The sequence below is a fragment of the Myxocyprinus asiaticus genome, chromosome 12 (assembly GCF_019703515.2).
Source record: "Myxocyprinus asiaticus isolate MX2 ecotype Aquarium Trade chromosome 12, UBuf_Myxa_2, whole genome shotgun sequence".
NCBI lineage: Eukaryota > Metazoa > Chordata > Actinopteri > Cypriniformes > Catostomidae > Myxocyprinus > Myxocyprinus asiaticus.
The window spans coordinates 547,482-570,979 of record NC_059355.1 but is presented as its reverse complement, the minus strand read 5'-3'; the positions used below and the strand labels follow the sequence as shown (position 1 = coordinate 570,979).

The following is a 23,498-nucleotide window of genomic DNA, read 5'->3' as shown; positions in this document are numbered from 1 at the left end:
GTGAAACCGGTGCGCTTTGTGTTCACTATAAAAGTTTATATTTGTTCGTTTATATTTCCGCAGCAGTTTTGCTGACAGTGTGCATCAGAGCGCATGAGATGTGGTTCACATGCTCATCCAGACAGGAGCTTGTTGACATTCGTGGTGTGGCTCAGTGACACTCGAACTCCAAGTTCAACAAACGTGCCGTTCATGGTATTAATACAGTAAATTAACTTCAAATTCCCTTATTTGGGCATTCAAATGTGATTGGAATTAGAATGCCCAATAATCGAGGTTCTCTCAAATAACTGAGATCAGACGGCCTAGTAAATGATGATCTAGCCAACAAGAAAAACAAATGGAAAACAACCAGACTGATGGTAAACACACAACTGATCATGGAAAACTGTGAGGAAGCCAGGAAGCCCCCCCCCAACAAGATGCCACCCTGGCTGCTGCCCATGCCACCCATGCCTAAATCCGCCACTGGCTCCAGGGGGTGTTTCCCTTCAGTCAATGTGAACAAAAGCATCTGCTAAATGTCAAGTAACCAAAAACTAAACATTAATGAATTAATTTACTTAATGGTCAGTGTAACCTTAATGCATTTTGTCCCTTAACAGTGTTAATTAGAAGCACCTTTCACATGAGAAAGAGCAGGAAAGTGTGTGTAGTACTTTGCTCACTAAATCAGTGGGAAAAAAAAGAGAGAATAGGGTAAATCTCAGCAAGGGGTGGTTCCCAGGACAACCAGAGTCCAACCAAAGATTTCCCACATGAGGCAAAGGGTTGCCAAGAGACTAAACTAATTATTGGGAATCCTTCACATATATGCCTGAATGTGCTCTTGTGCTCAGACACAAACACAAAGTGCATGTTAACTATTTTCAACTCTGGATCTAAATCAATGGTTCTCAAACTGTGGTCCATCAAAGATTCCAAGGGGTCTACGAATTCATTGACTGAAAAAAAAAAAAAAAAAAATCTCAAATATAATAATGGTGTATCTACTTGCTCTAGGTCAGGGTTTTTAACATTTTTGATGCCAAGGACCTCCCACATGACAATGGACCCTTTTCACAGACCAGTGATGATGCAAAAATACTTTTGCAAATTTCTAACATTGTACTTTGGATTATATTACCCTGCAATTAGTTTTAAAAATGAGTCTGACGGTCAAGATCCATCACTTTTTTATCTTTCATTTGAAAAGTTGTAGAAATGTAATAGTGGTGTTTTTCTTTTGACGTTGGAGCAAATGGACAAGCAAAAATTATATTTGGTGTGGTCTTCCATTCACTCCCATTCACCACCATCGAGGTTTACCCTGCAATCTTTTACATCCATGTTACAAAACCCTGAAGTGTGAAAAGTTTCCATCACCTTGTGAGGCATCTCCTCCTACAATATATAAAGGTCACTGTATATTTTTGGGTATGAATTCCAGACCAAAAAAATAAGTACAAAGTACATTTAAATAATTAGATTTTATATTATTATTGTACTAAAGTACAAATAAATTATTCAGATATTCTCTGTAAGGATGCACCAATATATCAGCTAATTACTGATCAAATTAAAACCATCCGATTTAACAGGGGTGTCCAAACTTTTTCAGTCAGGGGCCAAATGCAGAAAAAAAATAAGGTGCCCCGGGCACTGCAATAATTACAAAAATGTCTAGAAGCTACTAGATTGCCACTATATATAATCTTTATATTGTACCCTTAATATTATGCAAGTTTTAATCATAATTTGTGCTCTAAGGTATGCTTGTGCAGGCCCTACATGTAAATAAAGGAGAGGGTATTTCACTCACAAAGAACTCTTATAATGGAACAGTGATGCATCTTTTACAAAATATGATACTCATTTATTCACATTTTTATCATTTTGATGTTTTTTAAAGACTTAAAGATGTGTCCCCAAGTTACCTCCTTATTAATGTATAATTTCATAAATAATAAAAAATGAATAACTCTCAGGATGTAAAATACAATAAATGTCTCGCTTTTTTCACTTTATCTTTTGTTAGGTGTTTTCACAAGTGGACGATCTTAAGTTGTCATCTCTATTAATATGATTTTGTACAGAAAACAACTGATAATTAAAAAAGTGGATATTTGATGAAATATTAGCACTAAATTCTCTTTCTAATAAATATTTTGTAGTGTCATAAGCATAAATCTAGCGATGGCGTTCTAGTGATACTGTTTTAAAGGCATAGCTGCATCCCAAAATATTTCAGAAAAATATAAATTATTTTTTCTGAATGTTTATAACCTTACAGAAATGTACTTTAAAATTCACCTTTTTGAAATGGAAAAAGCTCCGGTTTCATGGAATGACCCATAATGAAAGATGAAAGTGCCAGTTATGACATTTATTCATCAACAACAACAAAAACAAAACCAGGCCATGTGAGCAGGAATAAAACCATGTTCTAAATGAAATCAAAATATTCAGTCTAGCCTGGTGAAAAAACTCGGCATACTCTCCACATTCAACTTTTCTATTCGTAGAAAGTGGTGGGACTAAGGTGTTTAAATCATTTATTTGGCTATCATTTGCAAGGTATCTGTCACACGATTTCTCATCAATTCATTGATCATTTATTCACATGATAAATGATCAATTATTAAAGGTGTTGTGCTTAAAAACAAGCCGCTAAAATATAATTAGTCTCTCGATGGATGTACTATTACATTGTCTTTAACAGCGAAGAAATTGGACATTATATTTGATACCAATCTGTCCTTTGACAATCAAATTACCAATGTTTGTAGAACAGCATTCTTCCACCTCAGAAATATGACTAAATTACAACACATGCTCTCTGTTGCTGATGCTGAAAAATATGCAATAGTCTCCCTAACACTGTTCGGGATGCAGACACACTCACTCAGTTTAAGTCTAGACTAAAGACTCATATATTTAGCCAGACATACACCTAATTTATCCTTCAACTCACAATTAGGCTGCTTATATATATATATATATATATATATATATACACACACATACATACATACATACATTTGTGCTCAAAAGTTTGCATACCCTTGGAGAATTGGTAATATACAATGTATGTACCATTATTAAAGAAAACATGAGTGAGCAAAACACATTTCTTTTATTTCTTATGGGATTCATATTCAACTGTAGGTTATAACAGAATGGCACAATCATAACACAAAACATGGCAACAAAGAAAAAAATGAAATGACCCCTGTTCAAAAGTCTGCATACCCTTAGTTCTTAATACTGTGTATTGCCCCCTTTAGCATCAATGACAGCGTGCAGTCTTTTGTAATAGTTGTCTATGAGGCCCCAAATTCTTGCAGGTGGTATAGCTGCCCATTCGTCTTGGCAAAATGCCTCCAGGTCATGCAAAGTCTTTGGTCATCTTGCATGAACCGCACATTTGAGATCTCCCCAGAGTGTCTCGATGATATTACGGTCAGGAGACTGTGATGACCACTCCAGAACCTTCACCTTTTTCTGCTGTAACCACTGGAGGGTCAACTTGACCTTGTGTTTAGGATCATTGTCATGCTGGAAAGTCCAAGAGCGTCCCATGCGCTGCTTTCCTGCAGAAGAATGCAAATTGTCTGCCAGTATTTTCTGATAACATGCTGCATACATCTTGCCATCAATTTTCACAAGATTCCCCGTGCCTTTAGAGCTCACACACCCCCAAAACATCAGTGAGACACAACCATGCTTCACAGTGGGGATGGTATTCTTTTCACTATAGGCCTTGTTGACCCCTCTCCAAACATAGCACTTATGGTTGTGACCATAAAGCTCTATTTTGGTCTCGTTACTCCAAATTACAGTGTGCCAGAAGCTGTGAGGCGTGTCAAGGTGTTGTCGGGCATATTGTAACCGGGCCTTTTTGTGGCATTGGTGCAGTAAAGGCTTCTTTCTGGCAACTCGACCATGCAGCTCATTTTTGTTCAAGTATCGTCGTATTGTGCTCCTTGAAACAACCACACCGTCTTTTTCCAGAGCAGCCTGTATTTCTCCTGAGGTTACCTGTGGGTTTTTCTTTGTATCCTGAACAATTCTTCTGGCAGTTGTGGCTGAAATCTTTCTTGGTCTACCTGACCTTGTCTTGGTATCAAGAGATCCCTGAATTTTCCACTTCTTAATAAGTGATTGAACAGTACTGACTGGCATTTTCAAGGCTTTGGATATATTTTTATATTCTTTTCCATCTTTATAAAGTTCCATTACCTTGTTACGCAGGTCTTTTGACAGTTCTTTTCTGCTCCCCATGGCTCAGTATCTAGCCTGCTCAGTGCATTCACGTGAGAGCTAACAAACTCATTGACTATTTATACACAGACACTAATTACAATTTAAAAAGCCACAGGTGTGGGAAATTAACCTTTAATTGCCATTTAAACCTGTCTGTAACAAGGCCAAACATTCAAGGGTGTGTAAACTTTTGATCAGGGCCATTTGGGTGATTTCTGTTATCATTATGATTTAAAAAGGAGCCAAACAACTATGTGATAATAAATGTCTTCATATGATCACTATCCTTAAATAAAAGTTTTTTGCATGATCAGTCATATTTTCAAAATCAATGCCAAAATTTCACAATTTCTGCCAGGGTATGCAAACTTTTGAGCACCACCTTACATACACACATATACAGTATATATAGTGTGATTGTGTATTTATATCCTCAAGGCTTGCCGTAGAAAGCGTTTGTCTATATGCAGCTTTCAGTGAAATAACGTTCAATAAAAACAGATGCCAACACTTTCTGATTTCATTAGTCATTTTAGCATGGAAAAATGCTTGGCGACAGAATCAAACAGAATTTGTTTAAAAACAAATGATCTAGATACATAAAAAGTGTGACGATAACATCTTACATAGCCTTTGAGATTTTGCCTCCACAAAAATAAAAAATAAAAAACAACAACTGAGGGATTGTTATAGTACGGGCTAGGGATAATAACATACATAAACACAAAAACAGTTCAAGAAAGAACGTTCTTACTACCACACCACATCAGGAAAAAAGTGAAAAAGATCTTTATTAAAGCTCTAAAAGGAAACAAAAAAGATTGCTGTCTGGTCCAACATTCATGTTCTCCTCACCATGGCAACTCCCTTTCCCAGGACAGAGACAAGCTCAAGGGTAGGAACGTTTACATATGTCCCAGGAAGAGTTCTGAGGAGTTCAGTGTGACTGCACCAGTGGGACAGGATAGAAACAAAATAATTAAATTAACACTAGGAATGAGAATGAATCGTAAAATGTCAAAAGTTTAGTTTATCTTTCTGAATTATGGCTAGAAGAAGTGGGGGAAGTCATGCATACATAAATCACAATTCTTAGTTTTACTTGTTTATATTGTCAATGCAATGAATGGTAATTTGTTTCGAATAAAGGCATCTGCTAATTAACTAAAAAACATAAAAGTCGATAAACACACGAGCGATGTTAACGTCTGCATAATTTTGTGCAGGTTTATTATTGAATTATGGTACTAATGTGCACCTCAAACTCCAGCATGTATAAACACTCACTTACTCAACAGTCACTCATTCACCACTCTCCTCCATTCAAAACTCTCCCTCTTTTTCTGGCTCCCCCTCTTATTCAATGACCTTTTAAATCTCCACTCCAACAAAAGAGACAAAAGAAGCTGGACAGCATTCTCACATTCCCCCCGCTGAGGGGGAACAAACAAGACTACAGCCGGTTATTCCACAGAGGAGTGTCAAGACACAGGCCTGAAGCAGACAGACTAAACATGTGCCGGTATTCAGTTATATATACACCGCAACACTTAACATGCACTGTTGTGTTATAGTGGACATTTAAATACACTGTGAAAAATCTATCTAATCTACATTAGCCAAAATCTTATTGGCTAATTCAAGATTCACAAATTACTTGCAAGTGACCAAAGAACATAATGCAAATGTCAAACTGTTAGAACGTCAGTCGGAACATCGCTAATATTTTTATGAGTTATCCAAATCAAAAACATACAAACTTCACTATGGTTAGTAAAACTGCAACATGTAAGATTAACATTCTCGCTTATGACCATCGATTAGGGCTGCACGATTATAGCAAAAATCACTGTCGATTATTGCCCTTGATATTGTAATCGCGATTATTAATGTTGATTCAAATATTAAATTACCGTGACGGCACAAAGTAAGCAACCGTGTGGTTCTTCAGTTGTATATGAAATATATAAAAAATATAATTGTGCCACCATATTAATTTATTTCATTATAAACCTAAAATTTAATAATAAAAAAAAGTTTTTGAAATGGATGACTTGGACCAAATAATAAAGAAAAGCAGTCAATAAGTGCCCAACATAGATGGGAACTCCTTCAATACTGTTTAAAAAGCATCCCAGGGTGATACCTCAAGAAGTTGGTTGAGAAAATGTCAAGAGTACATGTCTGCAAATTCTAGACAAAGGGTGACTACTTTGAAGATGCTCAAATATAACACAGTTCTGATTTATTTTGGATTTTGTTTAGTCACAACATAATTCCCATAGTTCCATTTATGTTATTCCATAGTTTTAATGACTTTACTATTATTCGAAAATGTGAAGAAAAATTATAATAAAGAATGAGTGTTTTAAAACTTTTGACCGGTAGTGTATATATATTAATATGTATATATACAGTATATACACTGGCGGCCAAAAGTTTGGAATAATGTACAGATTTTGCTCTTATGGAAAGAAATTGGTACTTTTATTCACCAAAGTGGCATTCAACTGATGTCAGGACATTAATAACATGAAAAATTACTATTACAATCGGAAAGAAATGTTCAGAACTTCTTAAACTACTTCAAAGAGTTCTCATCAAAAAATCCTCCACGTGCAGCAATGACAGCTTTGCAGATCCTTGTTATTCTAGCTCTCAGTTTGTCCAGATACTCAGGTGACATTTCACCCCACACTTCCTGTAGCACTTGCCATAGATGTGTCTGTCTTGTCGGGCACTTCTCACGCACCTTACAGTCTAGCTGATCCCACAAAAGCTCAATGGGGTTAAGATCCAGAACACTCTTTTCCAATTATCTGTTGTCCAATGTCTGTGTTTCTTTGCCCACTCTAACCTTTTCTTTTTGTTTTTCTGTTTCAAAAGTGGCTTTTTCTTTGCAATTCTTCCCATAAGGCCTGCACCCCTGAGTCTTCTCTTTACTGTTGTACATGAAACTGGTGTTGAGCGGGTAGAATTCAATGAAGCTGTCAGCTGAGGACATGTGAGGCGTCTATTTCTCAAACTAGAGACCTGACCACACCTGGAGTTGCGAGTTCGAATCCAGGGTGTGCTGAGTGACTCCAGTCAGGTCTCCTAAGCAATCAAATTGGCCCGGTTGCTAGGGAGGGTAGAGTCACATGGGGTAACCTCCTCGTGGTCGCTATAATGTGGTTTGCTCTCAGTGGGGTGCATGGTGAGTTGTGCGTGGATGTCGTGGAGAATTGTGTGAAGCCTCCACATGCGCTATGTCTCCACGGTAACGCGCTCAACAAGCCACGTGATAAGATGTACGGATTGACGGTCTCAGACGCGGAGGCAACTTAGATTCGTCCTCCACCACCCGGATTGAGGCGAGTTAATACGCCACCATGAGGACTTAGAGTGCATTGGGAATTGGGCATTCCAAATTGGGGAGAAAATGGGTCTTCCAAATGGACAATGACCCCAAGCATACCTCCTAAGTTGTGGCAAAATGGCTTAAGGACAACAAAGTCAAGGTATTGGAGGCCACTCAAATCACAAAGCCCTGACCTCAATCCGATAGAAAATTTGTGGGCAGAGCTAAAAAGTATGTGCGAGCATGGAGGCCTAAAAAGTTACACCAGTTCTGTCTGGAGGAATGGGACAAAATTCCAGCAACTTATTGTGAGAAGCTTGTGGAAGGATACCCAAAACATTTGACCCAAGTTAAACAATTTAAAGGCAATGCTGCCAAATACTAACAAAGTGTATGTAAACTTCTGACCCACAGGAATGTGATGAAAGAAATAAAAGTTGAAATAAATCATTCTCTCTACTATTATTCTGACATTTCACATTCTTAAAATAAAGTAGTGATCCTAACTGACCTAAGACAGGGAATGTTTTCTACGATTAAATGTCAGGAATTGTGAAAAACTGAGTTTAAATGTATTTGGCTAAAATGTATGTAAACTTCTGATTTCAACTGTATATTTCACAGCCTTCTTTGCTCATATTCACCAAGAGTGCCAATATTAGTGGAGGGCACTTTATCCTCTCCCACAGTCTCATTAAACTTATCTTTTAAACTCTTTTGATTCATTAGTAAACTCATCTTTTCTTGTATACAGAAGTTAAGAGCATGAACTAGTGAACAGAATTAAATTCTTTGTAAGTCACTTTTTCAATTTCACTCACTCAACAACAAAACCAGTCATCTACAACAGCAGTCTACTCAATGAACATTTACAAATATCCCAAAAAGTCTGTTAATGTATTTCCTTTCTATACATTTTGTTTTCAGAAAGTGTAATTTATTAAACATAATATTGACACAATAATATTTCAGATTTGAAGCCAGCTCCTTGGTCTACCATTAGTACAAGCTAGAAGTTATGTGTCAGACATTATAAAAATCAAAAACACCTTATCACCCAGCAAAAACAGCCTGGTAAACATAACATTCAGTTTGACACGAAGCATAATTCTTTATAGGGCTATCTATGCTAATACAGAAAAAAAAGTGTAAGCCTACTTGTTTTTAAGGCCTATTAAAAACTTTCATTTAAAAATGAATATTTTTTAAATAATTTTTTTTGCTATTTTGTAACTGCTTGGGGCCGTCTACAGCCCACCTTCAAAGTTTGCAACACACAGCCTGCCCCCAAATTGCTTTAACCAAAGCATGTATGTTTTGTATACATGTATACAGTATGTTTTATTTAAAGCTGGACTGTGTAACTTTTTCTGTGTTAAAATACTTTCTCTTATCCCAGCTTAGTACGCAGAGACAACTGTAAGTTGTCAAAGAGACAAAGTTAAGTTTCTTGATAACTGTACACACTGTGTCTCTGGCCCCTTTTACACTTGGCATTAACGTGCGACCCGTATCTGGATGTTGTCCACATACACATTGAAAAGACAAGTGTAAACACGTTTGTGAATGGAATGTGTTCTGATCTGCTCGTCCTAACACCGAGGTAGTCAGGGATGCATTATGATCGGATATCAGTGTAATCTAAACGCAATCTAGCCATCATATCTGCATTCACAGGCCCACGTCACACAAACCCGCCCACTATTATTATGCCCGCTCTCTCTCCAAGGGCTAATGGCAAGCTTATGTTTACCAGGCTGTTTTTACCATTTGTACATTTTCTTCTGCCATCTTGGCCCTTTAGTGAAGTATTTTTTCTCTCTTATACACGAGTGTAAATAATGACAACAAATTGAATCTTGAACTTGCAACAGTAGCATTCTCTACTTTGTTTACATAAAGCACTCAGGACTTGGGACACTTAGCATCAGCGTGTAAGCTTATTTGTAATTTTGTCATTTTAATCCCATCCCAATCTGACAAGTCTGTGCTTTTAAAAATTTCAGAGCAAACTTACTACTGTTTTTCGGCTAACTCAAGGGTCCTCTGAGAAATCTAATCATGTCCAAATGCCTGTGATTGCTTATAATGAATTTTCACAATGCATTAAGACCGTACCTATGCCTGCTGCACATCTTTCAATATGGATGTAGATTTCTTGCCATCCAACGAAAATATAATTCATATTAGTGCCCGGCCGATATATCGGTCGGCCGATATTATCAGCCGATATTAGCCTTTCACCGATATATCGGTATCAGCGTACATTTTACAGATATGCGCCGATATGAAACCTTTTTTTCAGAACATATAATGCAGAAAACAATGCTTTAGAATTGGTGTCAGAGTAGTTTGTCCAGCAGAGCGCGCTCCGACTCCATTGTTTACAGAGCTGACTCTGAGCTGACGGTGGTTCTTCAGACAGGGCGGAGTTAAATGGTGCGGATTTAAGCGATATCTTCTCATTAAATTGCTAACTAGTTTGTGAAATACATACTGGAAAGTTAATAAAAAATTACCCCATCATTTTATATAACTAATATAATGTTAACCATTTCCCTGACAACCATGTCACTCATGTTTATCACATCTGTTTGCTGTTAGTCAGCTATAGTTTGTCAGTGCAGTCAGTAATGATTGAAAGGGAAACATCAGAGCATCTTTTTGCAGCTCAGCAGACAGCGGTGCGGTGGTGGATTGTGTGTGGTGAGTGTTGATTTCACGCTTCGCTGTTGCCTAGTTGGTGAGACACAATGCTGGAAAGTAAATAAAGTCCATCTTTTACTTTGTGACAACGAGCTTATAGCTAACTAGCTAATCACGTAGCTACTTTCATTGTTGTCAGCATGTAAACATGTATTCACCAAACTGTTTTGTTCAGGATTCACAGTTTGGTACCCACTTCATCCGAATTTACAAAATTTAATATTTAGAAGTCTGGTTTAAAGACATTAAAATAGGATACTTAATGAAAGTAGATTTAATAAATAATATATTTGCCCTGGGTAAATAATAATATATAGGAACTGTATCTAAAATAAATGAGCGGTGATAGATACTAATACAACAGGCTGGAAAAACAGACATTTATTCATTTTAATATCCTATATATATTGAATGTGTTGAAACTTGACACCGGGCGACGCACCCTAAAAACGGCACCGTTAGATTGGTTTCATGCTGAAGAGCCGCTTAAGTTTTTTTATTTCTCTCCCGTAAATGTAAACAAGTGTAAATGTCAACACCATCATATATATCGAAAGGACTGAAGCCTGTCAACCAAAACATGAGCTCATTGATGTCATTAAGTGAGTCTGCTTTTTTATTCCATCCGTTACTCCTGGTCAGAGGCTTCTGTATATATTTAGTTTATACGTAGGGTTACGTACTACCTAAATTTAATGGTGCAATGTTCAAATATTTAGTAGAGCGTAAATTGTGACTTAGTGCCCATTTACGCCACAACTAGGCTAAGTTGTAATGTACCTATAGCTGGTGCAACCGGCCCCTGATGTTTATTTAGCTATTTATTTTATTTTATTTTATTATTTATTTAAATGGTCAGCATTTGACTTATATTAAACAGTAATACTGATGTTTATTTAGCTATTTATTTTATTTTATTTTATTATTTATTTAAATGGTCAGCATTTGACTTATATTAAACAGTAATACTGATGTTAATTAAGCTATTTATTTTATTTTTTCTTTATTTTAATGGTCAGCATTTGACTGATACTAAAACATACAGTACTGATTTTTTTTTTTTTTTTATTCTTTATTTTAATGGTCAGCAATTGACTTATACTAACAGTACTGATGTTTATTAAGCTGTTTATTGTATTTTTATTTATTCTTTATTTTAATGGTCCGCATTTGACTGATACTAACAGTACTGATGTTTATTTAGCTATTTATTGTATTTTAATTTATTCTTTATTTTCTCAGTGTTCATTTCTACAATTTGTTGACAATGTATAATAATAATGTCAAATGTTCTTTGATAAAAATATTTGTTTAAGAAATCAGCCTTATGAGTATCTTTGCATAGTCATATCGGTGCAGAATCGGTGAAAAATCCACATAGAAAAGGTCTGTTTTCATTCCAGCTCAAAAATTAAATATACTTGCCACCATATCGGTAATCGGTGAATTTTCCCTCTCTAAAATCGGTATCGGTCTCAAAAATCCCATATCGGTCGGGCTCAAATTAATAATCAAAAAGAGAGCCAAATCATGGAAACTGCTAATACTGGCCATTGCAATATCACCATCGGGTAAAACATTCACCTTAATTTCTCAGCTCAATTACGTGATGTTTGTAATGTTTTACGTAATATTTAATTCACATATACAAAGGTTAAAAAAGTTAATTTTGTGACCTAAATTAATTCAATGTGTTCAACCTTCTGTAACGCCCACATCTAGAACAGACACTCCCACCTCTGTATTAAAGACACAGATCATAATCCAACATCTCAAAGGTCGCTTAGAAAACAAATCCCATCCGATTATAGGCTTTTGACCGCATTTATTATGTATATTTTCAGGTAGAATATGTTCCATTCAAGGTAGGCCAAAACCAAACTTGGCTAGGTCTCAACTTTAAGACCGGAGTGAAAACAATCAATCATTGAAAATGCAGCAGGTATCAGCGAAAAAGAGCTATGAGACAACAGCTCACAATAGACCCTTTTCACACTTCTGGGAATGTGGAAGTAAAGGACTGCAGGATAAACTTTGATAGCGGTGAATGACAGACCACGGCAAAAAAATTGTTTGCTTACCTATTTGCTCCAACATCAAAAGAAAAACACCACTATGTTTTCCACTATGCCACACATTTCCACAACTTTTTTGTTCCTCAACAAAAATTGATTATGCAAATGTATTGTCACTCTCTCAGCAGCTGTAATTGAAACCTCATCGCATCTGTGCCAACTCATTTTTTCGGCATTCCCCGCCATTTGAAGGGGTGCCGTTTAACAATGCATGAATGACCCTGCAACGACCACGGACATTTGCTATTACACAGTCGTTATATTAAGGTGAAACTGGAGCACATTGTGTTCACTATTAAAGATTAAATTTGATAAGTTTATACCTCATTTATATTTTCACCGGAAGATGGCGCCAGCCTCTGTAGATGGTGCGTACATCAGAGCGCCTTAGATCCAGTTCATCTTCACGCACATCTTCACTTCATTTTTAATGTCTTTAAGTTCTTAGGTTGTGTAAGCATTAACAGTGTGCCATACCATAACACTGACTCAAGCAATGGCATGATTTGGGGGCAGGGCTATCAGTTTGGTGCGTGAGCAACGTGGTGGCATTTTGCTTTCACATTGGCCACGTTTCTTCAGCAAAACAGCTGCGGCTGTGTGCAGGAAAAAAAAAGGTTTCTTTGGGTTCCTACTGCAACTATTTTCTTTAATATGGCCATAAATTAATATTAGGGGGCCATATGCCGTATGCCCCAATTGCTTTTGTAGCTTTTCTTATTATTATCATTCCACCATAGGAGTCTATGGCAGCCTGTGACGAGGAGGAGGATGGGGCCGGGCCGTGAGGACACACGGCTAGCCCTGAATCAGGCTAATCATCCGGGAGGGGGATAAGAGAGAGAGACGCATGCGGCCACACTGTGTGTGTCTGTCTTTATGTTTTATGCTGTTTTAAGTTCATTTATATCATTCAACTTTATGTTGACTATTCAGCTGGTTCCCACCTCCTCCTTGCCCATCCCTTACCCCATTACATTGGTGGCGAATCCCAGGAGGGAGGAGGGATGTGCTGTCGCGGAGTCCTCACCGCTGCCGTCCGCCAAAGGAGCAGCAGCGGCTGTCAGCCTGGGGACAGAGGGTTTGCTGCCGGCCACCGAAAGCTGGAGGAACCGCTGATGTCCGCCGAGAAGGGGAGGAGCGGTTCCGTCTGCCAGAGGGCAGAGGAATGGTTGAGGACCGGGTGACAGCATGTCCAGGAACCGGCAAGCATGTTTTTCTCTCTCGCTCCGCCTTGCTCTTTCCTCTCCCCTTTCCTTCCCCTCGTCTCTCCCAGGGCTCCAGAAAAGCAGGGAAGAGCTGCTGGCAGGCATGCCTGGAAGAGCTGCCGGCAGGCACGCCTGGAAGGGCAACCCCCCCTTCAGGAAGAGAGGGAAGGGGAGTGCGTCATGCCGGGGGTTCCCCCGACCTGAGTCGGGCGATGGAGGAGTGTGACGAGGAGGAGGGCGGGGCTGGGCCGTGAGGACACCTGAATCAGGCTAATCAGCTGGGAAGGGGACAAAGACAAGCCGGAGGCGCCAGTTCGAGAGAGACGCATGCAGCCGCACTGTGTGTGTCTGTCTTTATGTTTTATGTTGTTTTAAGTTCATTTATATCATTAAACTTCATGCTGACTGTTCAGCCGGTACCTGCCTCCTCCTTGCCCATCCCTTACCCCGTTACACAACCCTATTAACAGTATGTAAGAAAATGCACACTGATAGGAGTTGGCATGACCAGCCCCCATAGCAAATTTGGGACCCCTAGGACAAACTCCATAGCGCCACCACCAGTTCAAAAATTAACTTTTCTTTTGAGCATATCTTTTGAAGCATTTGGCCTAGAAAATTATTTCTGCATCTGATTACTCTCCTCCTGATGATTCCAAAGGAGTCTTCTTGGATTAAGTTGTTTACAGTTTAAGCTTTTCACATCCTTCAAACTTTGTCAGATCTGCTCAAACAATGGCTCAAAATAATCTTCAGACATAACCACACCAACCTGACCTCACTGCATTTTGATTTATGCAACTGTTGAAAAGTTACACTAATGCAAAATTAGTAATGTTGATATGAAATAGAATGTGAGGCTGTATCTCGGAAACAATTTGTCCTATCAAATATAAAGTGATATATCTTTTAAACCCCTTGTTTAATTAAAATGAAAATTATGAGCTTCATCCACATCATGTCTTGAGGGTACCTGATCAGTTTTGAGACAGCATCACCTTTAGTTCAAAAGAAAATGGTCTGTTTGACATGGTTATGATGCTATATGCTACAATAGCGTAGCATGTTAATCAGTTAGCATGCTAACTCTAAGGTATTCCATCTTTTAAGGCCATTTGATAACGCCATCTGTGAGCAACATTAGCTTAGCATGCTAAATTGTTAGCATGCTAATCAATTAGCATGGTTATTGGTTAGCATGTTAACCAGTGCTTTTGAATGTTCACTCTAAACTTGTCATGTCTCTTTAGCACTGTTGAAATGTACAGTATCAGCTGAATGGCCTATTTTGTCTAAAAAGGCTCTGCATTCAAATCCAGCAATGAATGGGTTTAAATACTGTACTTCTCTTGACCTCGGAGTCTTCATATTGTGCTTATTACTACGTAGGCTGTATTAAGTTGCATCATTCCTCGAATTAAAAAACACTTAGCTCTAAAAACATTCTCAATTATTTTGTACGAACATCTTGGAATGTCTCTTTGGCATACGTAAGATTGGTTGGTCATGTGGCGCAGTGGTTAGAGCTCTAGGCTACATTTCCAAAGAATGTGAGTTCGACTCCAGCAAAAAATTTACTTCTGTGGACCTCTGAGTCTTCATGTTGTGCTTATGTAGGCCATACTTCAATACAGAAATCCTGCATTAATTCAAAACTTTTTACTTTTTTTAATAAAGTTTTGTACTCTCAATGTCTCTTTTGTGTCATCTAGTCTTGTCAGATGTGTGGGGCAGTGGTCAGAGCTCTGGACTTCAATTCAAAAGACTGGGCGAACCCAGGTTCGATCCCCATCTCAACTGGTTTAAACACTGTGTCTCTGTTGTGCCAGAGCTCTTTGAATTGTGAATGGCTTTAGGGCTTGGCCCTGATCACTGCTGCTTGCAGCTATATTTATTATTTGGAGAGGGGGTAATTGTTAAGTATAACAAATTTGGTCTTCATGAAATCGAATGAACATTAGTATTGGGTGCTTAAATCATCTGCATTCAGTCAGAGAACAGAAACTGTTGTGTGAATCCCCATGTTGAGAGTTTTCATCCAGAAATAATTTGTTAAAACACCTGACAAAAAGGTGTTAGGTAGACTATTATTACGACATGAAGGCATGACACACATGACAGAAAATTGAAACATTAACTTACTGCACAAAACTGCCAAAGTTACTGCATGCCACAACTTTGCCTTTGCTAATAAATCCTTGTATAACAAATGCTGAGGGATGTACAACACTTCATTTGGGGATCGTCCATTGCTGTGGCCTTGAAAACGCGAATGTGGTAAATTGTTGCTTCACCAACAACGGCGGGCAGTCATGTCCACTTGTTTATGTTTACCAGCATAATTGGTCGTGTTTGGTGAATGTTGTAAGGCCTATAACATACACCTATACAGTATGTACAGTACAAAAACAGGCAAATGTCCTACAGTTTATTTATTCTTTTCTTTATTTAGTTAGTTAATTTGTGTTTGTATGCATACCTATAAATTGCAGTGTATTAGGTTCGGTGTAATTATTTTTCATTTGCTTTTGCGCATTTTATATAACCTCCTGATTATTTTCGTTTTCAACTACAACCAGAACAGCTTAGATTGGCATGAGCCGCGCAGCAAAAATATGCTCAACGCCGAAACTCTCCGCGCACTACCGCGTCTGGGAAGCTTCTGGGACGTTACACCTCATGGCTCCTACTTGCAATGTGAAGGCTGTAATCTGTTAATATGGGTGCCGAAACGAAAATGTGCTGCTCACACCCCACTCATGGAGTATATTTGAATCCGGCGTAGGGCTGGGCGATATGGCTTCAGAAATTATATCTCAGTATTTTTCAGTAAATTGATGATATTCTATATATATCTCGATAATTATGTTTTTGCTCTGAAATAGCATAAAAGTGTTGTTGTTTTTTCAATTAGAGGAACCATCATTTCATCTAAACAACCATTGTAGCCAAGTAGAATTAATGTTTCAAATGTTTTCAAATACTGAATTATTATTATTTTCAGGATAAGCTTATATATTTCTGTCCGATTTACTTCACCCTAAACTGGGTTTTTTATTTTGACACTGCAAGGGCAGTAGAGTTGTGCGGTATACCAGTACTAACGAAATATCACGATACCAAAAAATGTAAAATGATACGATATCATCTTGTTGTTAATTTCGGTACCATATTATAGTATGCTACCATTAGTAAAATGTAATGTGAGAGTTTTGAGATGAAATCAAAGACCATTTGAAAATAATAATACAAAAGCCTCTATATCACCAAGTGTGATCATTAAACAGCAGAAGGATGCCATTTAATGAAATAATATACAGTCACATGTGCTGCGTGCCACATTATGAATAAGAGGTGCCTCTCTGCCCTGTCATCTCTTCAAACCCTTCAAAAACAGGAAGAACTTCAAAGATCTTTCAAAATAAAAGTCCTGCTGAAATGAGAGCTCTATTCAACCGGATGTGTGAAATTGAAGACATTAACAGAAAAATATTACTACTGTATAAAAGTGTCACAATAATACTCACAATAACAATAATATAATATTAAATTGTTATATTATTAATATTATTATCTGTAAGCAATATCACATAAGCAAGTGTGCTGAATATCAGCATGTTGTGATTCAGCCAATGCAACCTTTTGCCTCAGATAATCAGATTGTTTTCATTAATAATGTAAAGCTCTGTTGTGCATCTTTTTTTTTTTAACCAAAAATTATATATATATATATATATATATATATATATACACATACAGGTGCATCTCAATAAATTAGAATGTCATGGAAAAGTTCATTTATTTCAGTAATTCAACTCAAACTGTGAAACTCGTGTATTAAATAAATTCAGTGCACACAGACTGAAGTAGTTTAAGTCTTTGGTTCTTTTAATTGTGATGATTTTTGGCTCACATTTAACAAAAACCCACCAATTCACTATCTCAACAAATTAGAATATGGTGACATGCCAATCAGCTAATCAACTCAAAACACCTGCAAAGGTTTCCTGAGCCTTCAAAATGGTCTCTCAGTTTGGTTCACTAGGCTACACAATCATGGGGAAGACTGCTGATCTGACAGTTGTCCAGAAGACAATCATTGACACCCTTCACAAGGAGGGTAAGCCACAAACATTCATTGCCAAAGAAGATGGCTGTTCACAGAGTGCTGTATCCAAGCATGTTAACAGAAAGTTGAGTGGAAGAAAAAAGTGTGGAAGAAAAAGATGCACAACCAACCGAGAGAACCGCAGCCTTATGATTGTCAAGCAAAATCGATTCAAGAATTTGGGTGAACTTCACAAGGAATGGACTGAGGCTGGGGTCAAGGCATCAAGAGCCACCACACACAGACATGTCAAGGAATTTGGCTACAGTTGTCGTATTCCTCTTGTTAAGCCACTCCTGAACCACAGACAACGTCAGAGGCATCTTACCTGGGCTAAGGAGAAGAACTGGACTGTTGCCCAGTGTTCCAAAGTCCTCTTTTCAGATGAGAGCAAGTTTTGTATTTCATTTGGAAACCAAGGTCCTAGAGTCTGGAGGAAGGGCGGAGAAGCTCATAGCCCAAGTTGCTTGAAGTCCAGTGTTAAGTTTCCACAGTCTGTGATGATTTGGGGTGCAATGTCATCTGCTGGTGTTGGTCCATTGTGTTTTTTGAAAACCAAAGTCACTGCACCCGTTTACCAAGAAATTTTGGAAGTCACTTCATGCTTCCTTCTGCTGACCAGCTTTTTAAAGATGCTGATTTCATTTTCCAGCAGGATTTGGCACCTGCCCACATTGCCAAAAGCACCAAAAGTTGGTTAAATTACCATGGTGTCGGTGTGCTTGACTGGCCAGCAAACTCACCCGACCTGAACTCCATAGAGAATCTGTGGGGTATTGTCAAGAGGAAAATGAGAAACAAGAGACCAAAAAATGCAGATGAGCTGAAGGCCACTGTCAAAGAAACCTGGGCTTCCATACCACCTCAGCAGTGCCACAAACTGATCACCTCCATGCCACGCCGAATTGAGGCAGTAATTAAAGCAAAAGGAGCCCCTACCAAGTATTGAGTACATATACAGTAAATGAACATACTTTCCAGAAGGCCAACAATTCACTAAAAATGTTTTTTTTATTGGTCTTATGATGTATTCTAATTTGTTGAGAGAGTGAATTGGTGGGTTTTTGTTAAATGTGAGCCAAAATCATCACGATTAAAAGAACCAAAGACTTAAACTACTTCAGTCTGTGTGCATTGAATTTATTTAATACACAAGTTTCACAATTTGAGTTGAATTACTGAAATAAATGAACTTTTCCACGACATTCTAATTTATTGAGATGCACCTGTATATATATATATATATATATATATTAGTTGAAAATTATTATATTTTCATTTGATTAAAGCTGAACAGTATGTATTTGATTAAACACAATTTGATCATAACATTTAATTAAAACATATAACATGGATTCCAGAAAACAGAAAAGGCATAATTTGTAGCTATAAGACTTTATGCAGTTCTTTTAGCAAAGTAATTTTCAGTGTAATTTCATCAAAAGTTTTTCTTTTTTTATTTGTTGCCTAAGTATCGAGTTAGTATTGATACCGAGGTACCAGGGCAGGTATCGTACCGAAGCCAAAATTTTGGTAACGGAGCAACCCTAAAGTGCAGTCGTGTTTATTTCACCTGCACCACGAGCTTTTATTTTGAAACGGAAAGTGCAATGTTTGACAGTTATGAGTTTAGCATTTTGTGAACCGCTATCAAACTCTGTCAAGACCATGTTTATTTGTCTTTAATCACAGCCTTTGGCAGTTAAATAATCACATATGACCATATCTCCATTTTGATGTTATTTTGATTAATTATACAGCCCTGAAGGATCATGAAATTAGTCTACTGATGTACTCTATGAAGGTTAATGGCCAAATAAAAGGCATTATCATTGCAATATTCACAATATTGTTTAATTTTATATGGCCAGCAAAACCATCGCAATTATATCGTAGATGGGTAGAGACTCACTTTAGACTTTAAACCTGACGAAGTCTTTGGGTAGAGACTCACTTTAGACATTAAACCTGACGAAGTCTTTGGGTAGAGACTCACTTTAGACTTTAAACCTGATGGAGTCTTTGGGTAGAGACTCACTTTAGACTTTAAACCTGACAAAGTCTTTGGGTAGAGACTCACTTTAGACTTTAAACCTGACGGAGTCTTTGGGTAGAGACTCACTTTAGACTTTAAACCTGATGGAAGCTTTGGGTAAAGACTCACTTTAGACTTTAAACCTGACGGAGTCTTTGGGTAGAGACTCACTTTAGACTTTAAACCTGAAAAAGTCTTTGGGTAGAGACTCACTTTAGACTTTAAACCTGACAGTCTTTGGGTAGAGACTCACTTTAGACTTTAAGCTTGACAGAGTCTTTGGGTAGAGACTCACTTTAGACTTTAAACCTAACGAAGTCTTTGGGTAGAGACTCACTTTAGACTTTAAACCTGACGGAGTCTTTGGGTAGAGACTCACTTTAGACTTTAAACCTGACAGTCTTTGGGTAGAGACTCACTTTAGACTTTAAACCTGACGGAGTCTTTGGGTAGAGACTCACTTTAGACTTTAAACCTGACAGTCTTTGGGTAAAGACTCACTTTAGACTTTAAACCCGACGGAGTCTTTGGGTAGAGACTCACTTTAGACTTTAAACCTGACAGTCTTTGGGTAAAGACTCACTTTAGACTTTAACCTGATGGAAGCTTTGGGTAGAGACTCACTTTACACTTTAAATGTGATGGAGTCTTTAGGTAGAGACTCACTTTAGACTTTAAACCTGACGAAGTCTTTTGGTAGAGACTCACTTTAGACTTTAAACCTGACAGAGTCTTTGGGTAGAGACACACTTTAGACTTTAAACCTGACAGAGTCTTTGGGTAGAGACTCACTTTAGACTTTAAACCTGACGAAGTCTTTGGGTAGAGACTCACATTAGACTTTAAACCTGACAGAGTCTTTGGGTAGAGACTCACTTTAGGCTTTAAACCTGACAGAGTCTTTGGGTAGAGACTCACTTTAGGCTTAAAACCTGACAGTCTTTGGGTAGAGACTCACTTTAGACTTTAAACCTGATGGAAGCTTTGGGTAGAGACTCACTTTGGACTTTAAACCTGATGGAGTCTTTGGGTAGAGACTCACTTTAGACTTTAAACCTGACGAAGTCTTTGGGTAGAGACTCACTTTAGACTTTAAACCTGACGAAGTCTTTGGGTAGAGACTCACTTTAGACTTTAAACCTAACGAAGTCTTTGGGTAGAGACTCACTTTAGACTTTAAACCTGATGGAGTCTTTGGGTAGAGACTCACTTTAGACTTTAAACCTGACGAAGTCTTTGGGTAGAGACTCACTTTAGACTTTAAACCTGATGGAGTCTTTGGGTAGAGACTCACTTTAGACTTTAAACCTGACAGAGTCTTTGGGTAGAGACTCACTTTAGACTTTAAACCTGACGGAGTCTTTGGGTAGAGACTCACTTTAGACTTTAAACCTGATGGAGTCTTTGGGTAAAGACTCACTTTAGACTTCAAACCTGACGGAAGCTTTGGGTAGAGACTCACTTTAGACTTTAAACCCGATGGAGTCTTTGGGTAAAGACTCACTTTAGACTTTAAACCTGACGGAGTCTTTGGGTAAAGTCTCACTTTAGACTTCAAACCTGACAGTCTTTGGGTAAAGACTCACTTTAGACTTCAAACCTGACGGAAGCTTTGGGTAGAGACTCACTTTAGACTTTAAACCTGACGGAGTCTTTGGGTAAAGACTCACTTTAGACTTTAAACCTGACGGAGTGTTTGGGTAAAGTCTCACTTTAGACTTCAAACCTGACAGTCTTTGGGTAAAGACTCACTTTAGACTTTAAACCCGACAGTCTTTAGGTAAAGACTCACTTTAGACTTCAAACCTGACAGTCTTTGGATAAAGACTCACTTTAGACTTTAAACCCGACAGTCTTTAGGTAAAGACTCACTTTAGACTTTAAACCTGACGGAGTCTTTGGATAGAGACTCACTTTAGACTTCAAACCTGACAAAGTCTTTGGGTAGAGACTCACTTTAGACTTTAAACCTGACGGTTGGGTAGAGACTCACTTTAGACTTCAAACCTGACGGAAGCTTTGGGTAGAGACTCACTTTAGACATTAAACCCGACAGTCTTTGGGTAGAGACTCACTTTAGACTTTAAACCTGATGAAGTCTTTGGGTAGAGACTCACTTTGGACTTTAAACCTGATGGAGTTTTGGGGTAAAGACTCACTTTAGACTTTAAACCTGACGGAGTCTATGGGTAAAGACTCACTTTAGACTTTAAACCCGACAGTCTTTAGGTAAAGACTCACTTTAGACTTCAAACCTGACAGTCTTTGGGTAGAGACTCACTTTAGACATTAAACCCGACAGTCTTTGGGTAGAGACTCACTTTAGACATTAAACCCGACAGTCTTTGGGTAGAGACTCACTTTAGACTTTAAACCTGATGGAGTTTTGGGGTAAAGACTCACTTTAGACTTTAGCAACTGTTTAAAGCTCGTTGTCAACCGGAGTGCAAAATCACTTTTACTTCAAACACGCGACGAAACAATGCAAATACCCTTTTATAGAATTCTACGTTGCAGAAGATCTTAAAATGATATGTACAAGCTTGTTTAAATAGTATAAAGCACAATAAAAACATGACATTGTCACAGCAGCCACGTGTGTAAAACTGACTCACCTTGTATCACGTTTAACGCTTTTTCTTGGACGCAGTTCGCCAGTTTATCCAAATTGCAATTTACTAAGATTTTTAATACACGCAAATTCGCATGTTCATACAACCGTAACACAATATCCAACGTGTGAGGGACTCAGTTTACGATAACAGCCAAACAAAAACAAAGTATCAACAATACTGATGCTTATCACATTCGGATTACCTTTGATTGCGCAAATCTATCGCTTGGTTTGCAGTTAAAAAAAAAAGTAAGTCCATCCATAAATCTCAGTCAGCGTAAATATCGCGCTTCAACAGCTTTCAAAGTGAGAAGGTTTCGCTTGCTGCGTCCTATTTCGCCTACCTATACTACGCCATTAAAGTATGTACTCCTTTGCGTGTAGTACAAAAGTATGCAAGTATTGGAACATGCTATTACGTCATAAAATTGCGTCTTGAAACCAGACCCCTTGGTCGCATAGGTCCGTGCATCTATTCTTCCGCAAAAACATACGGCGTGTTCCAATCGAAAGGGATCACCCCTATGCCCTACTCACTACAAAAGACAGAGCTCTTGATGTGGGCACTCTGAAAGGAAAATAGTATTACAGTTTAAATGTAGCCTTCATTAAAAGTATTCTGAAAGGGTCTTTTGTGAAAAAATGTACTTTATTTCTTTTGTTTGGATTGACCTTTTGAGCGGCATCCCCTTCGCGAAGTGCCCTTCAAGAGCGCAAAAATGCCGTTGAGAACACTCCCTAGAGATAAGCGGTCGCACTTTATCGATAACATCTTTGTCAACCGCGCATTTAAATCTAGTATGTAGTGGCCAGGAGGGTTTCCAGTATACCAGATTCTCTTAAGGTTATTATTCTCCATAAACTAACATCTAATGGAGTTTTGTGTTTGTTTGTCACAGTCAAATAAAAGTATGTTTTTCAACCGCGTTCTTCATTTAACCGCACAATGAGGATTTTAAGACATCTCAGCATCATTTTTTTCTATAAAGCTGCTTTTGATGTGTGTTGTGAAAAGCGCTATACAACTAAAAATGACTTGACAATCCAATGGAAGGCTAAAACATAAATAAATACAGTACGTGATGGAGGGATTACTATATATGTAATTTACATAATTCCCCTTGTGTGTGTGTGTGTGTGTGTGTGTGTGTGTGTGTGTGTGTGTGT

General features: G+C 38.0%; 1 protein-coding gene across 3 annotated transcripts in view; it reads right to left on the bottom strand.

Moving 5' to 3' along the window:
- The window catches only part of plxnb1b (plexin b1b), a 108,228-nt gene extending 85,556 nt beyond the window's left edge, over window positions 1-22,672 (bottom strand). For 2 of the 3 annotated variants that reach the window (XM_051712564.1, XM_051712566.1), the window contains exon 1: window positions 22,535-22,672. The gene's annotated coding sequence lies outside the window, so the exon portion shown is untranslated. Of the gene's footprint in view, window positions 1-22,332 lie in introns of all 3 variants that reach the window. The other variant, XM_051712565.1, reaches the window with a different exon arrangement.
- Between the last annotated feature and the right edge of the window lie 826 nt (window positions 22,673-23,498).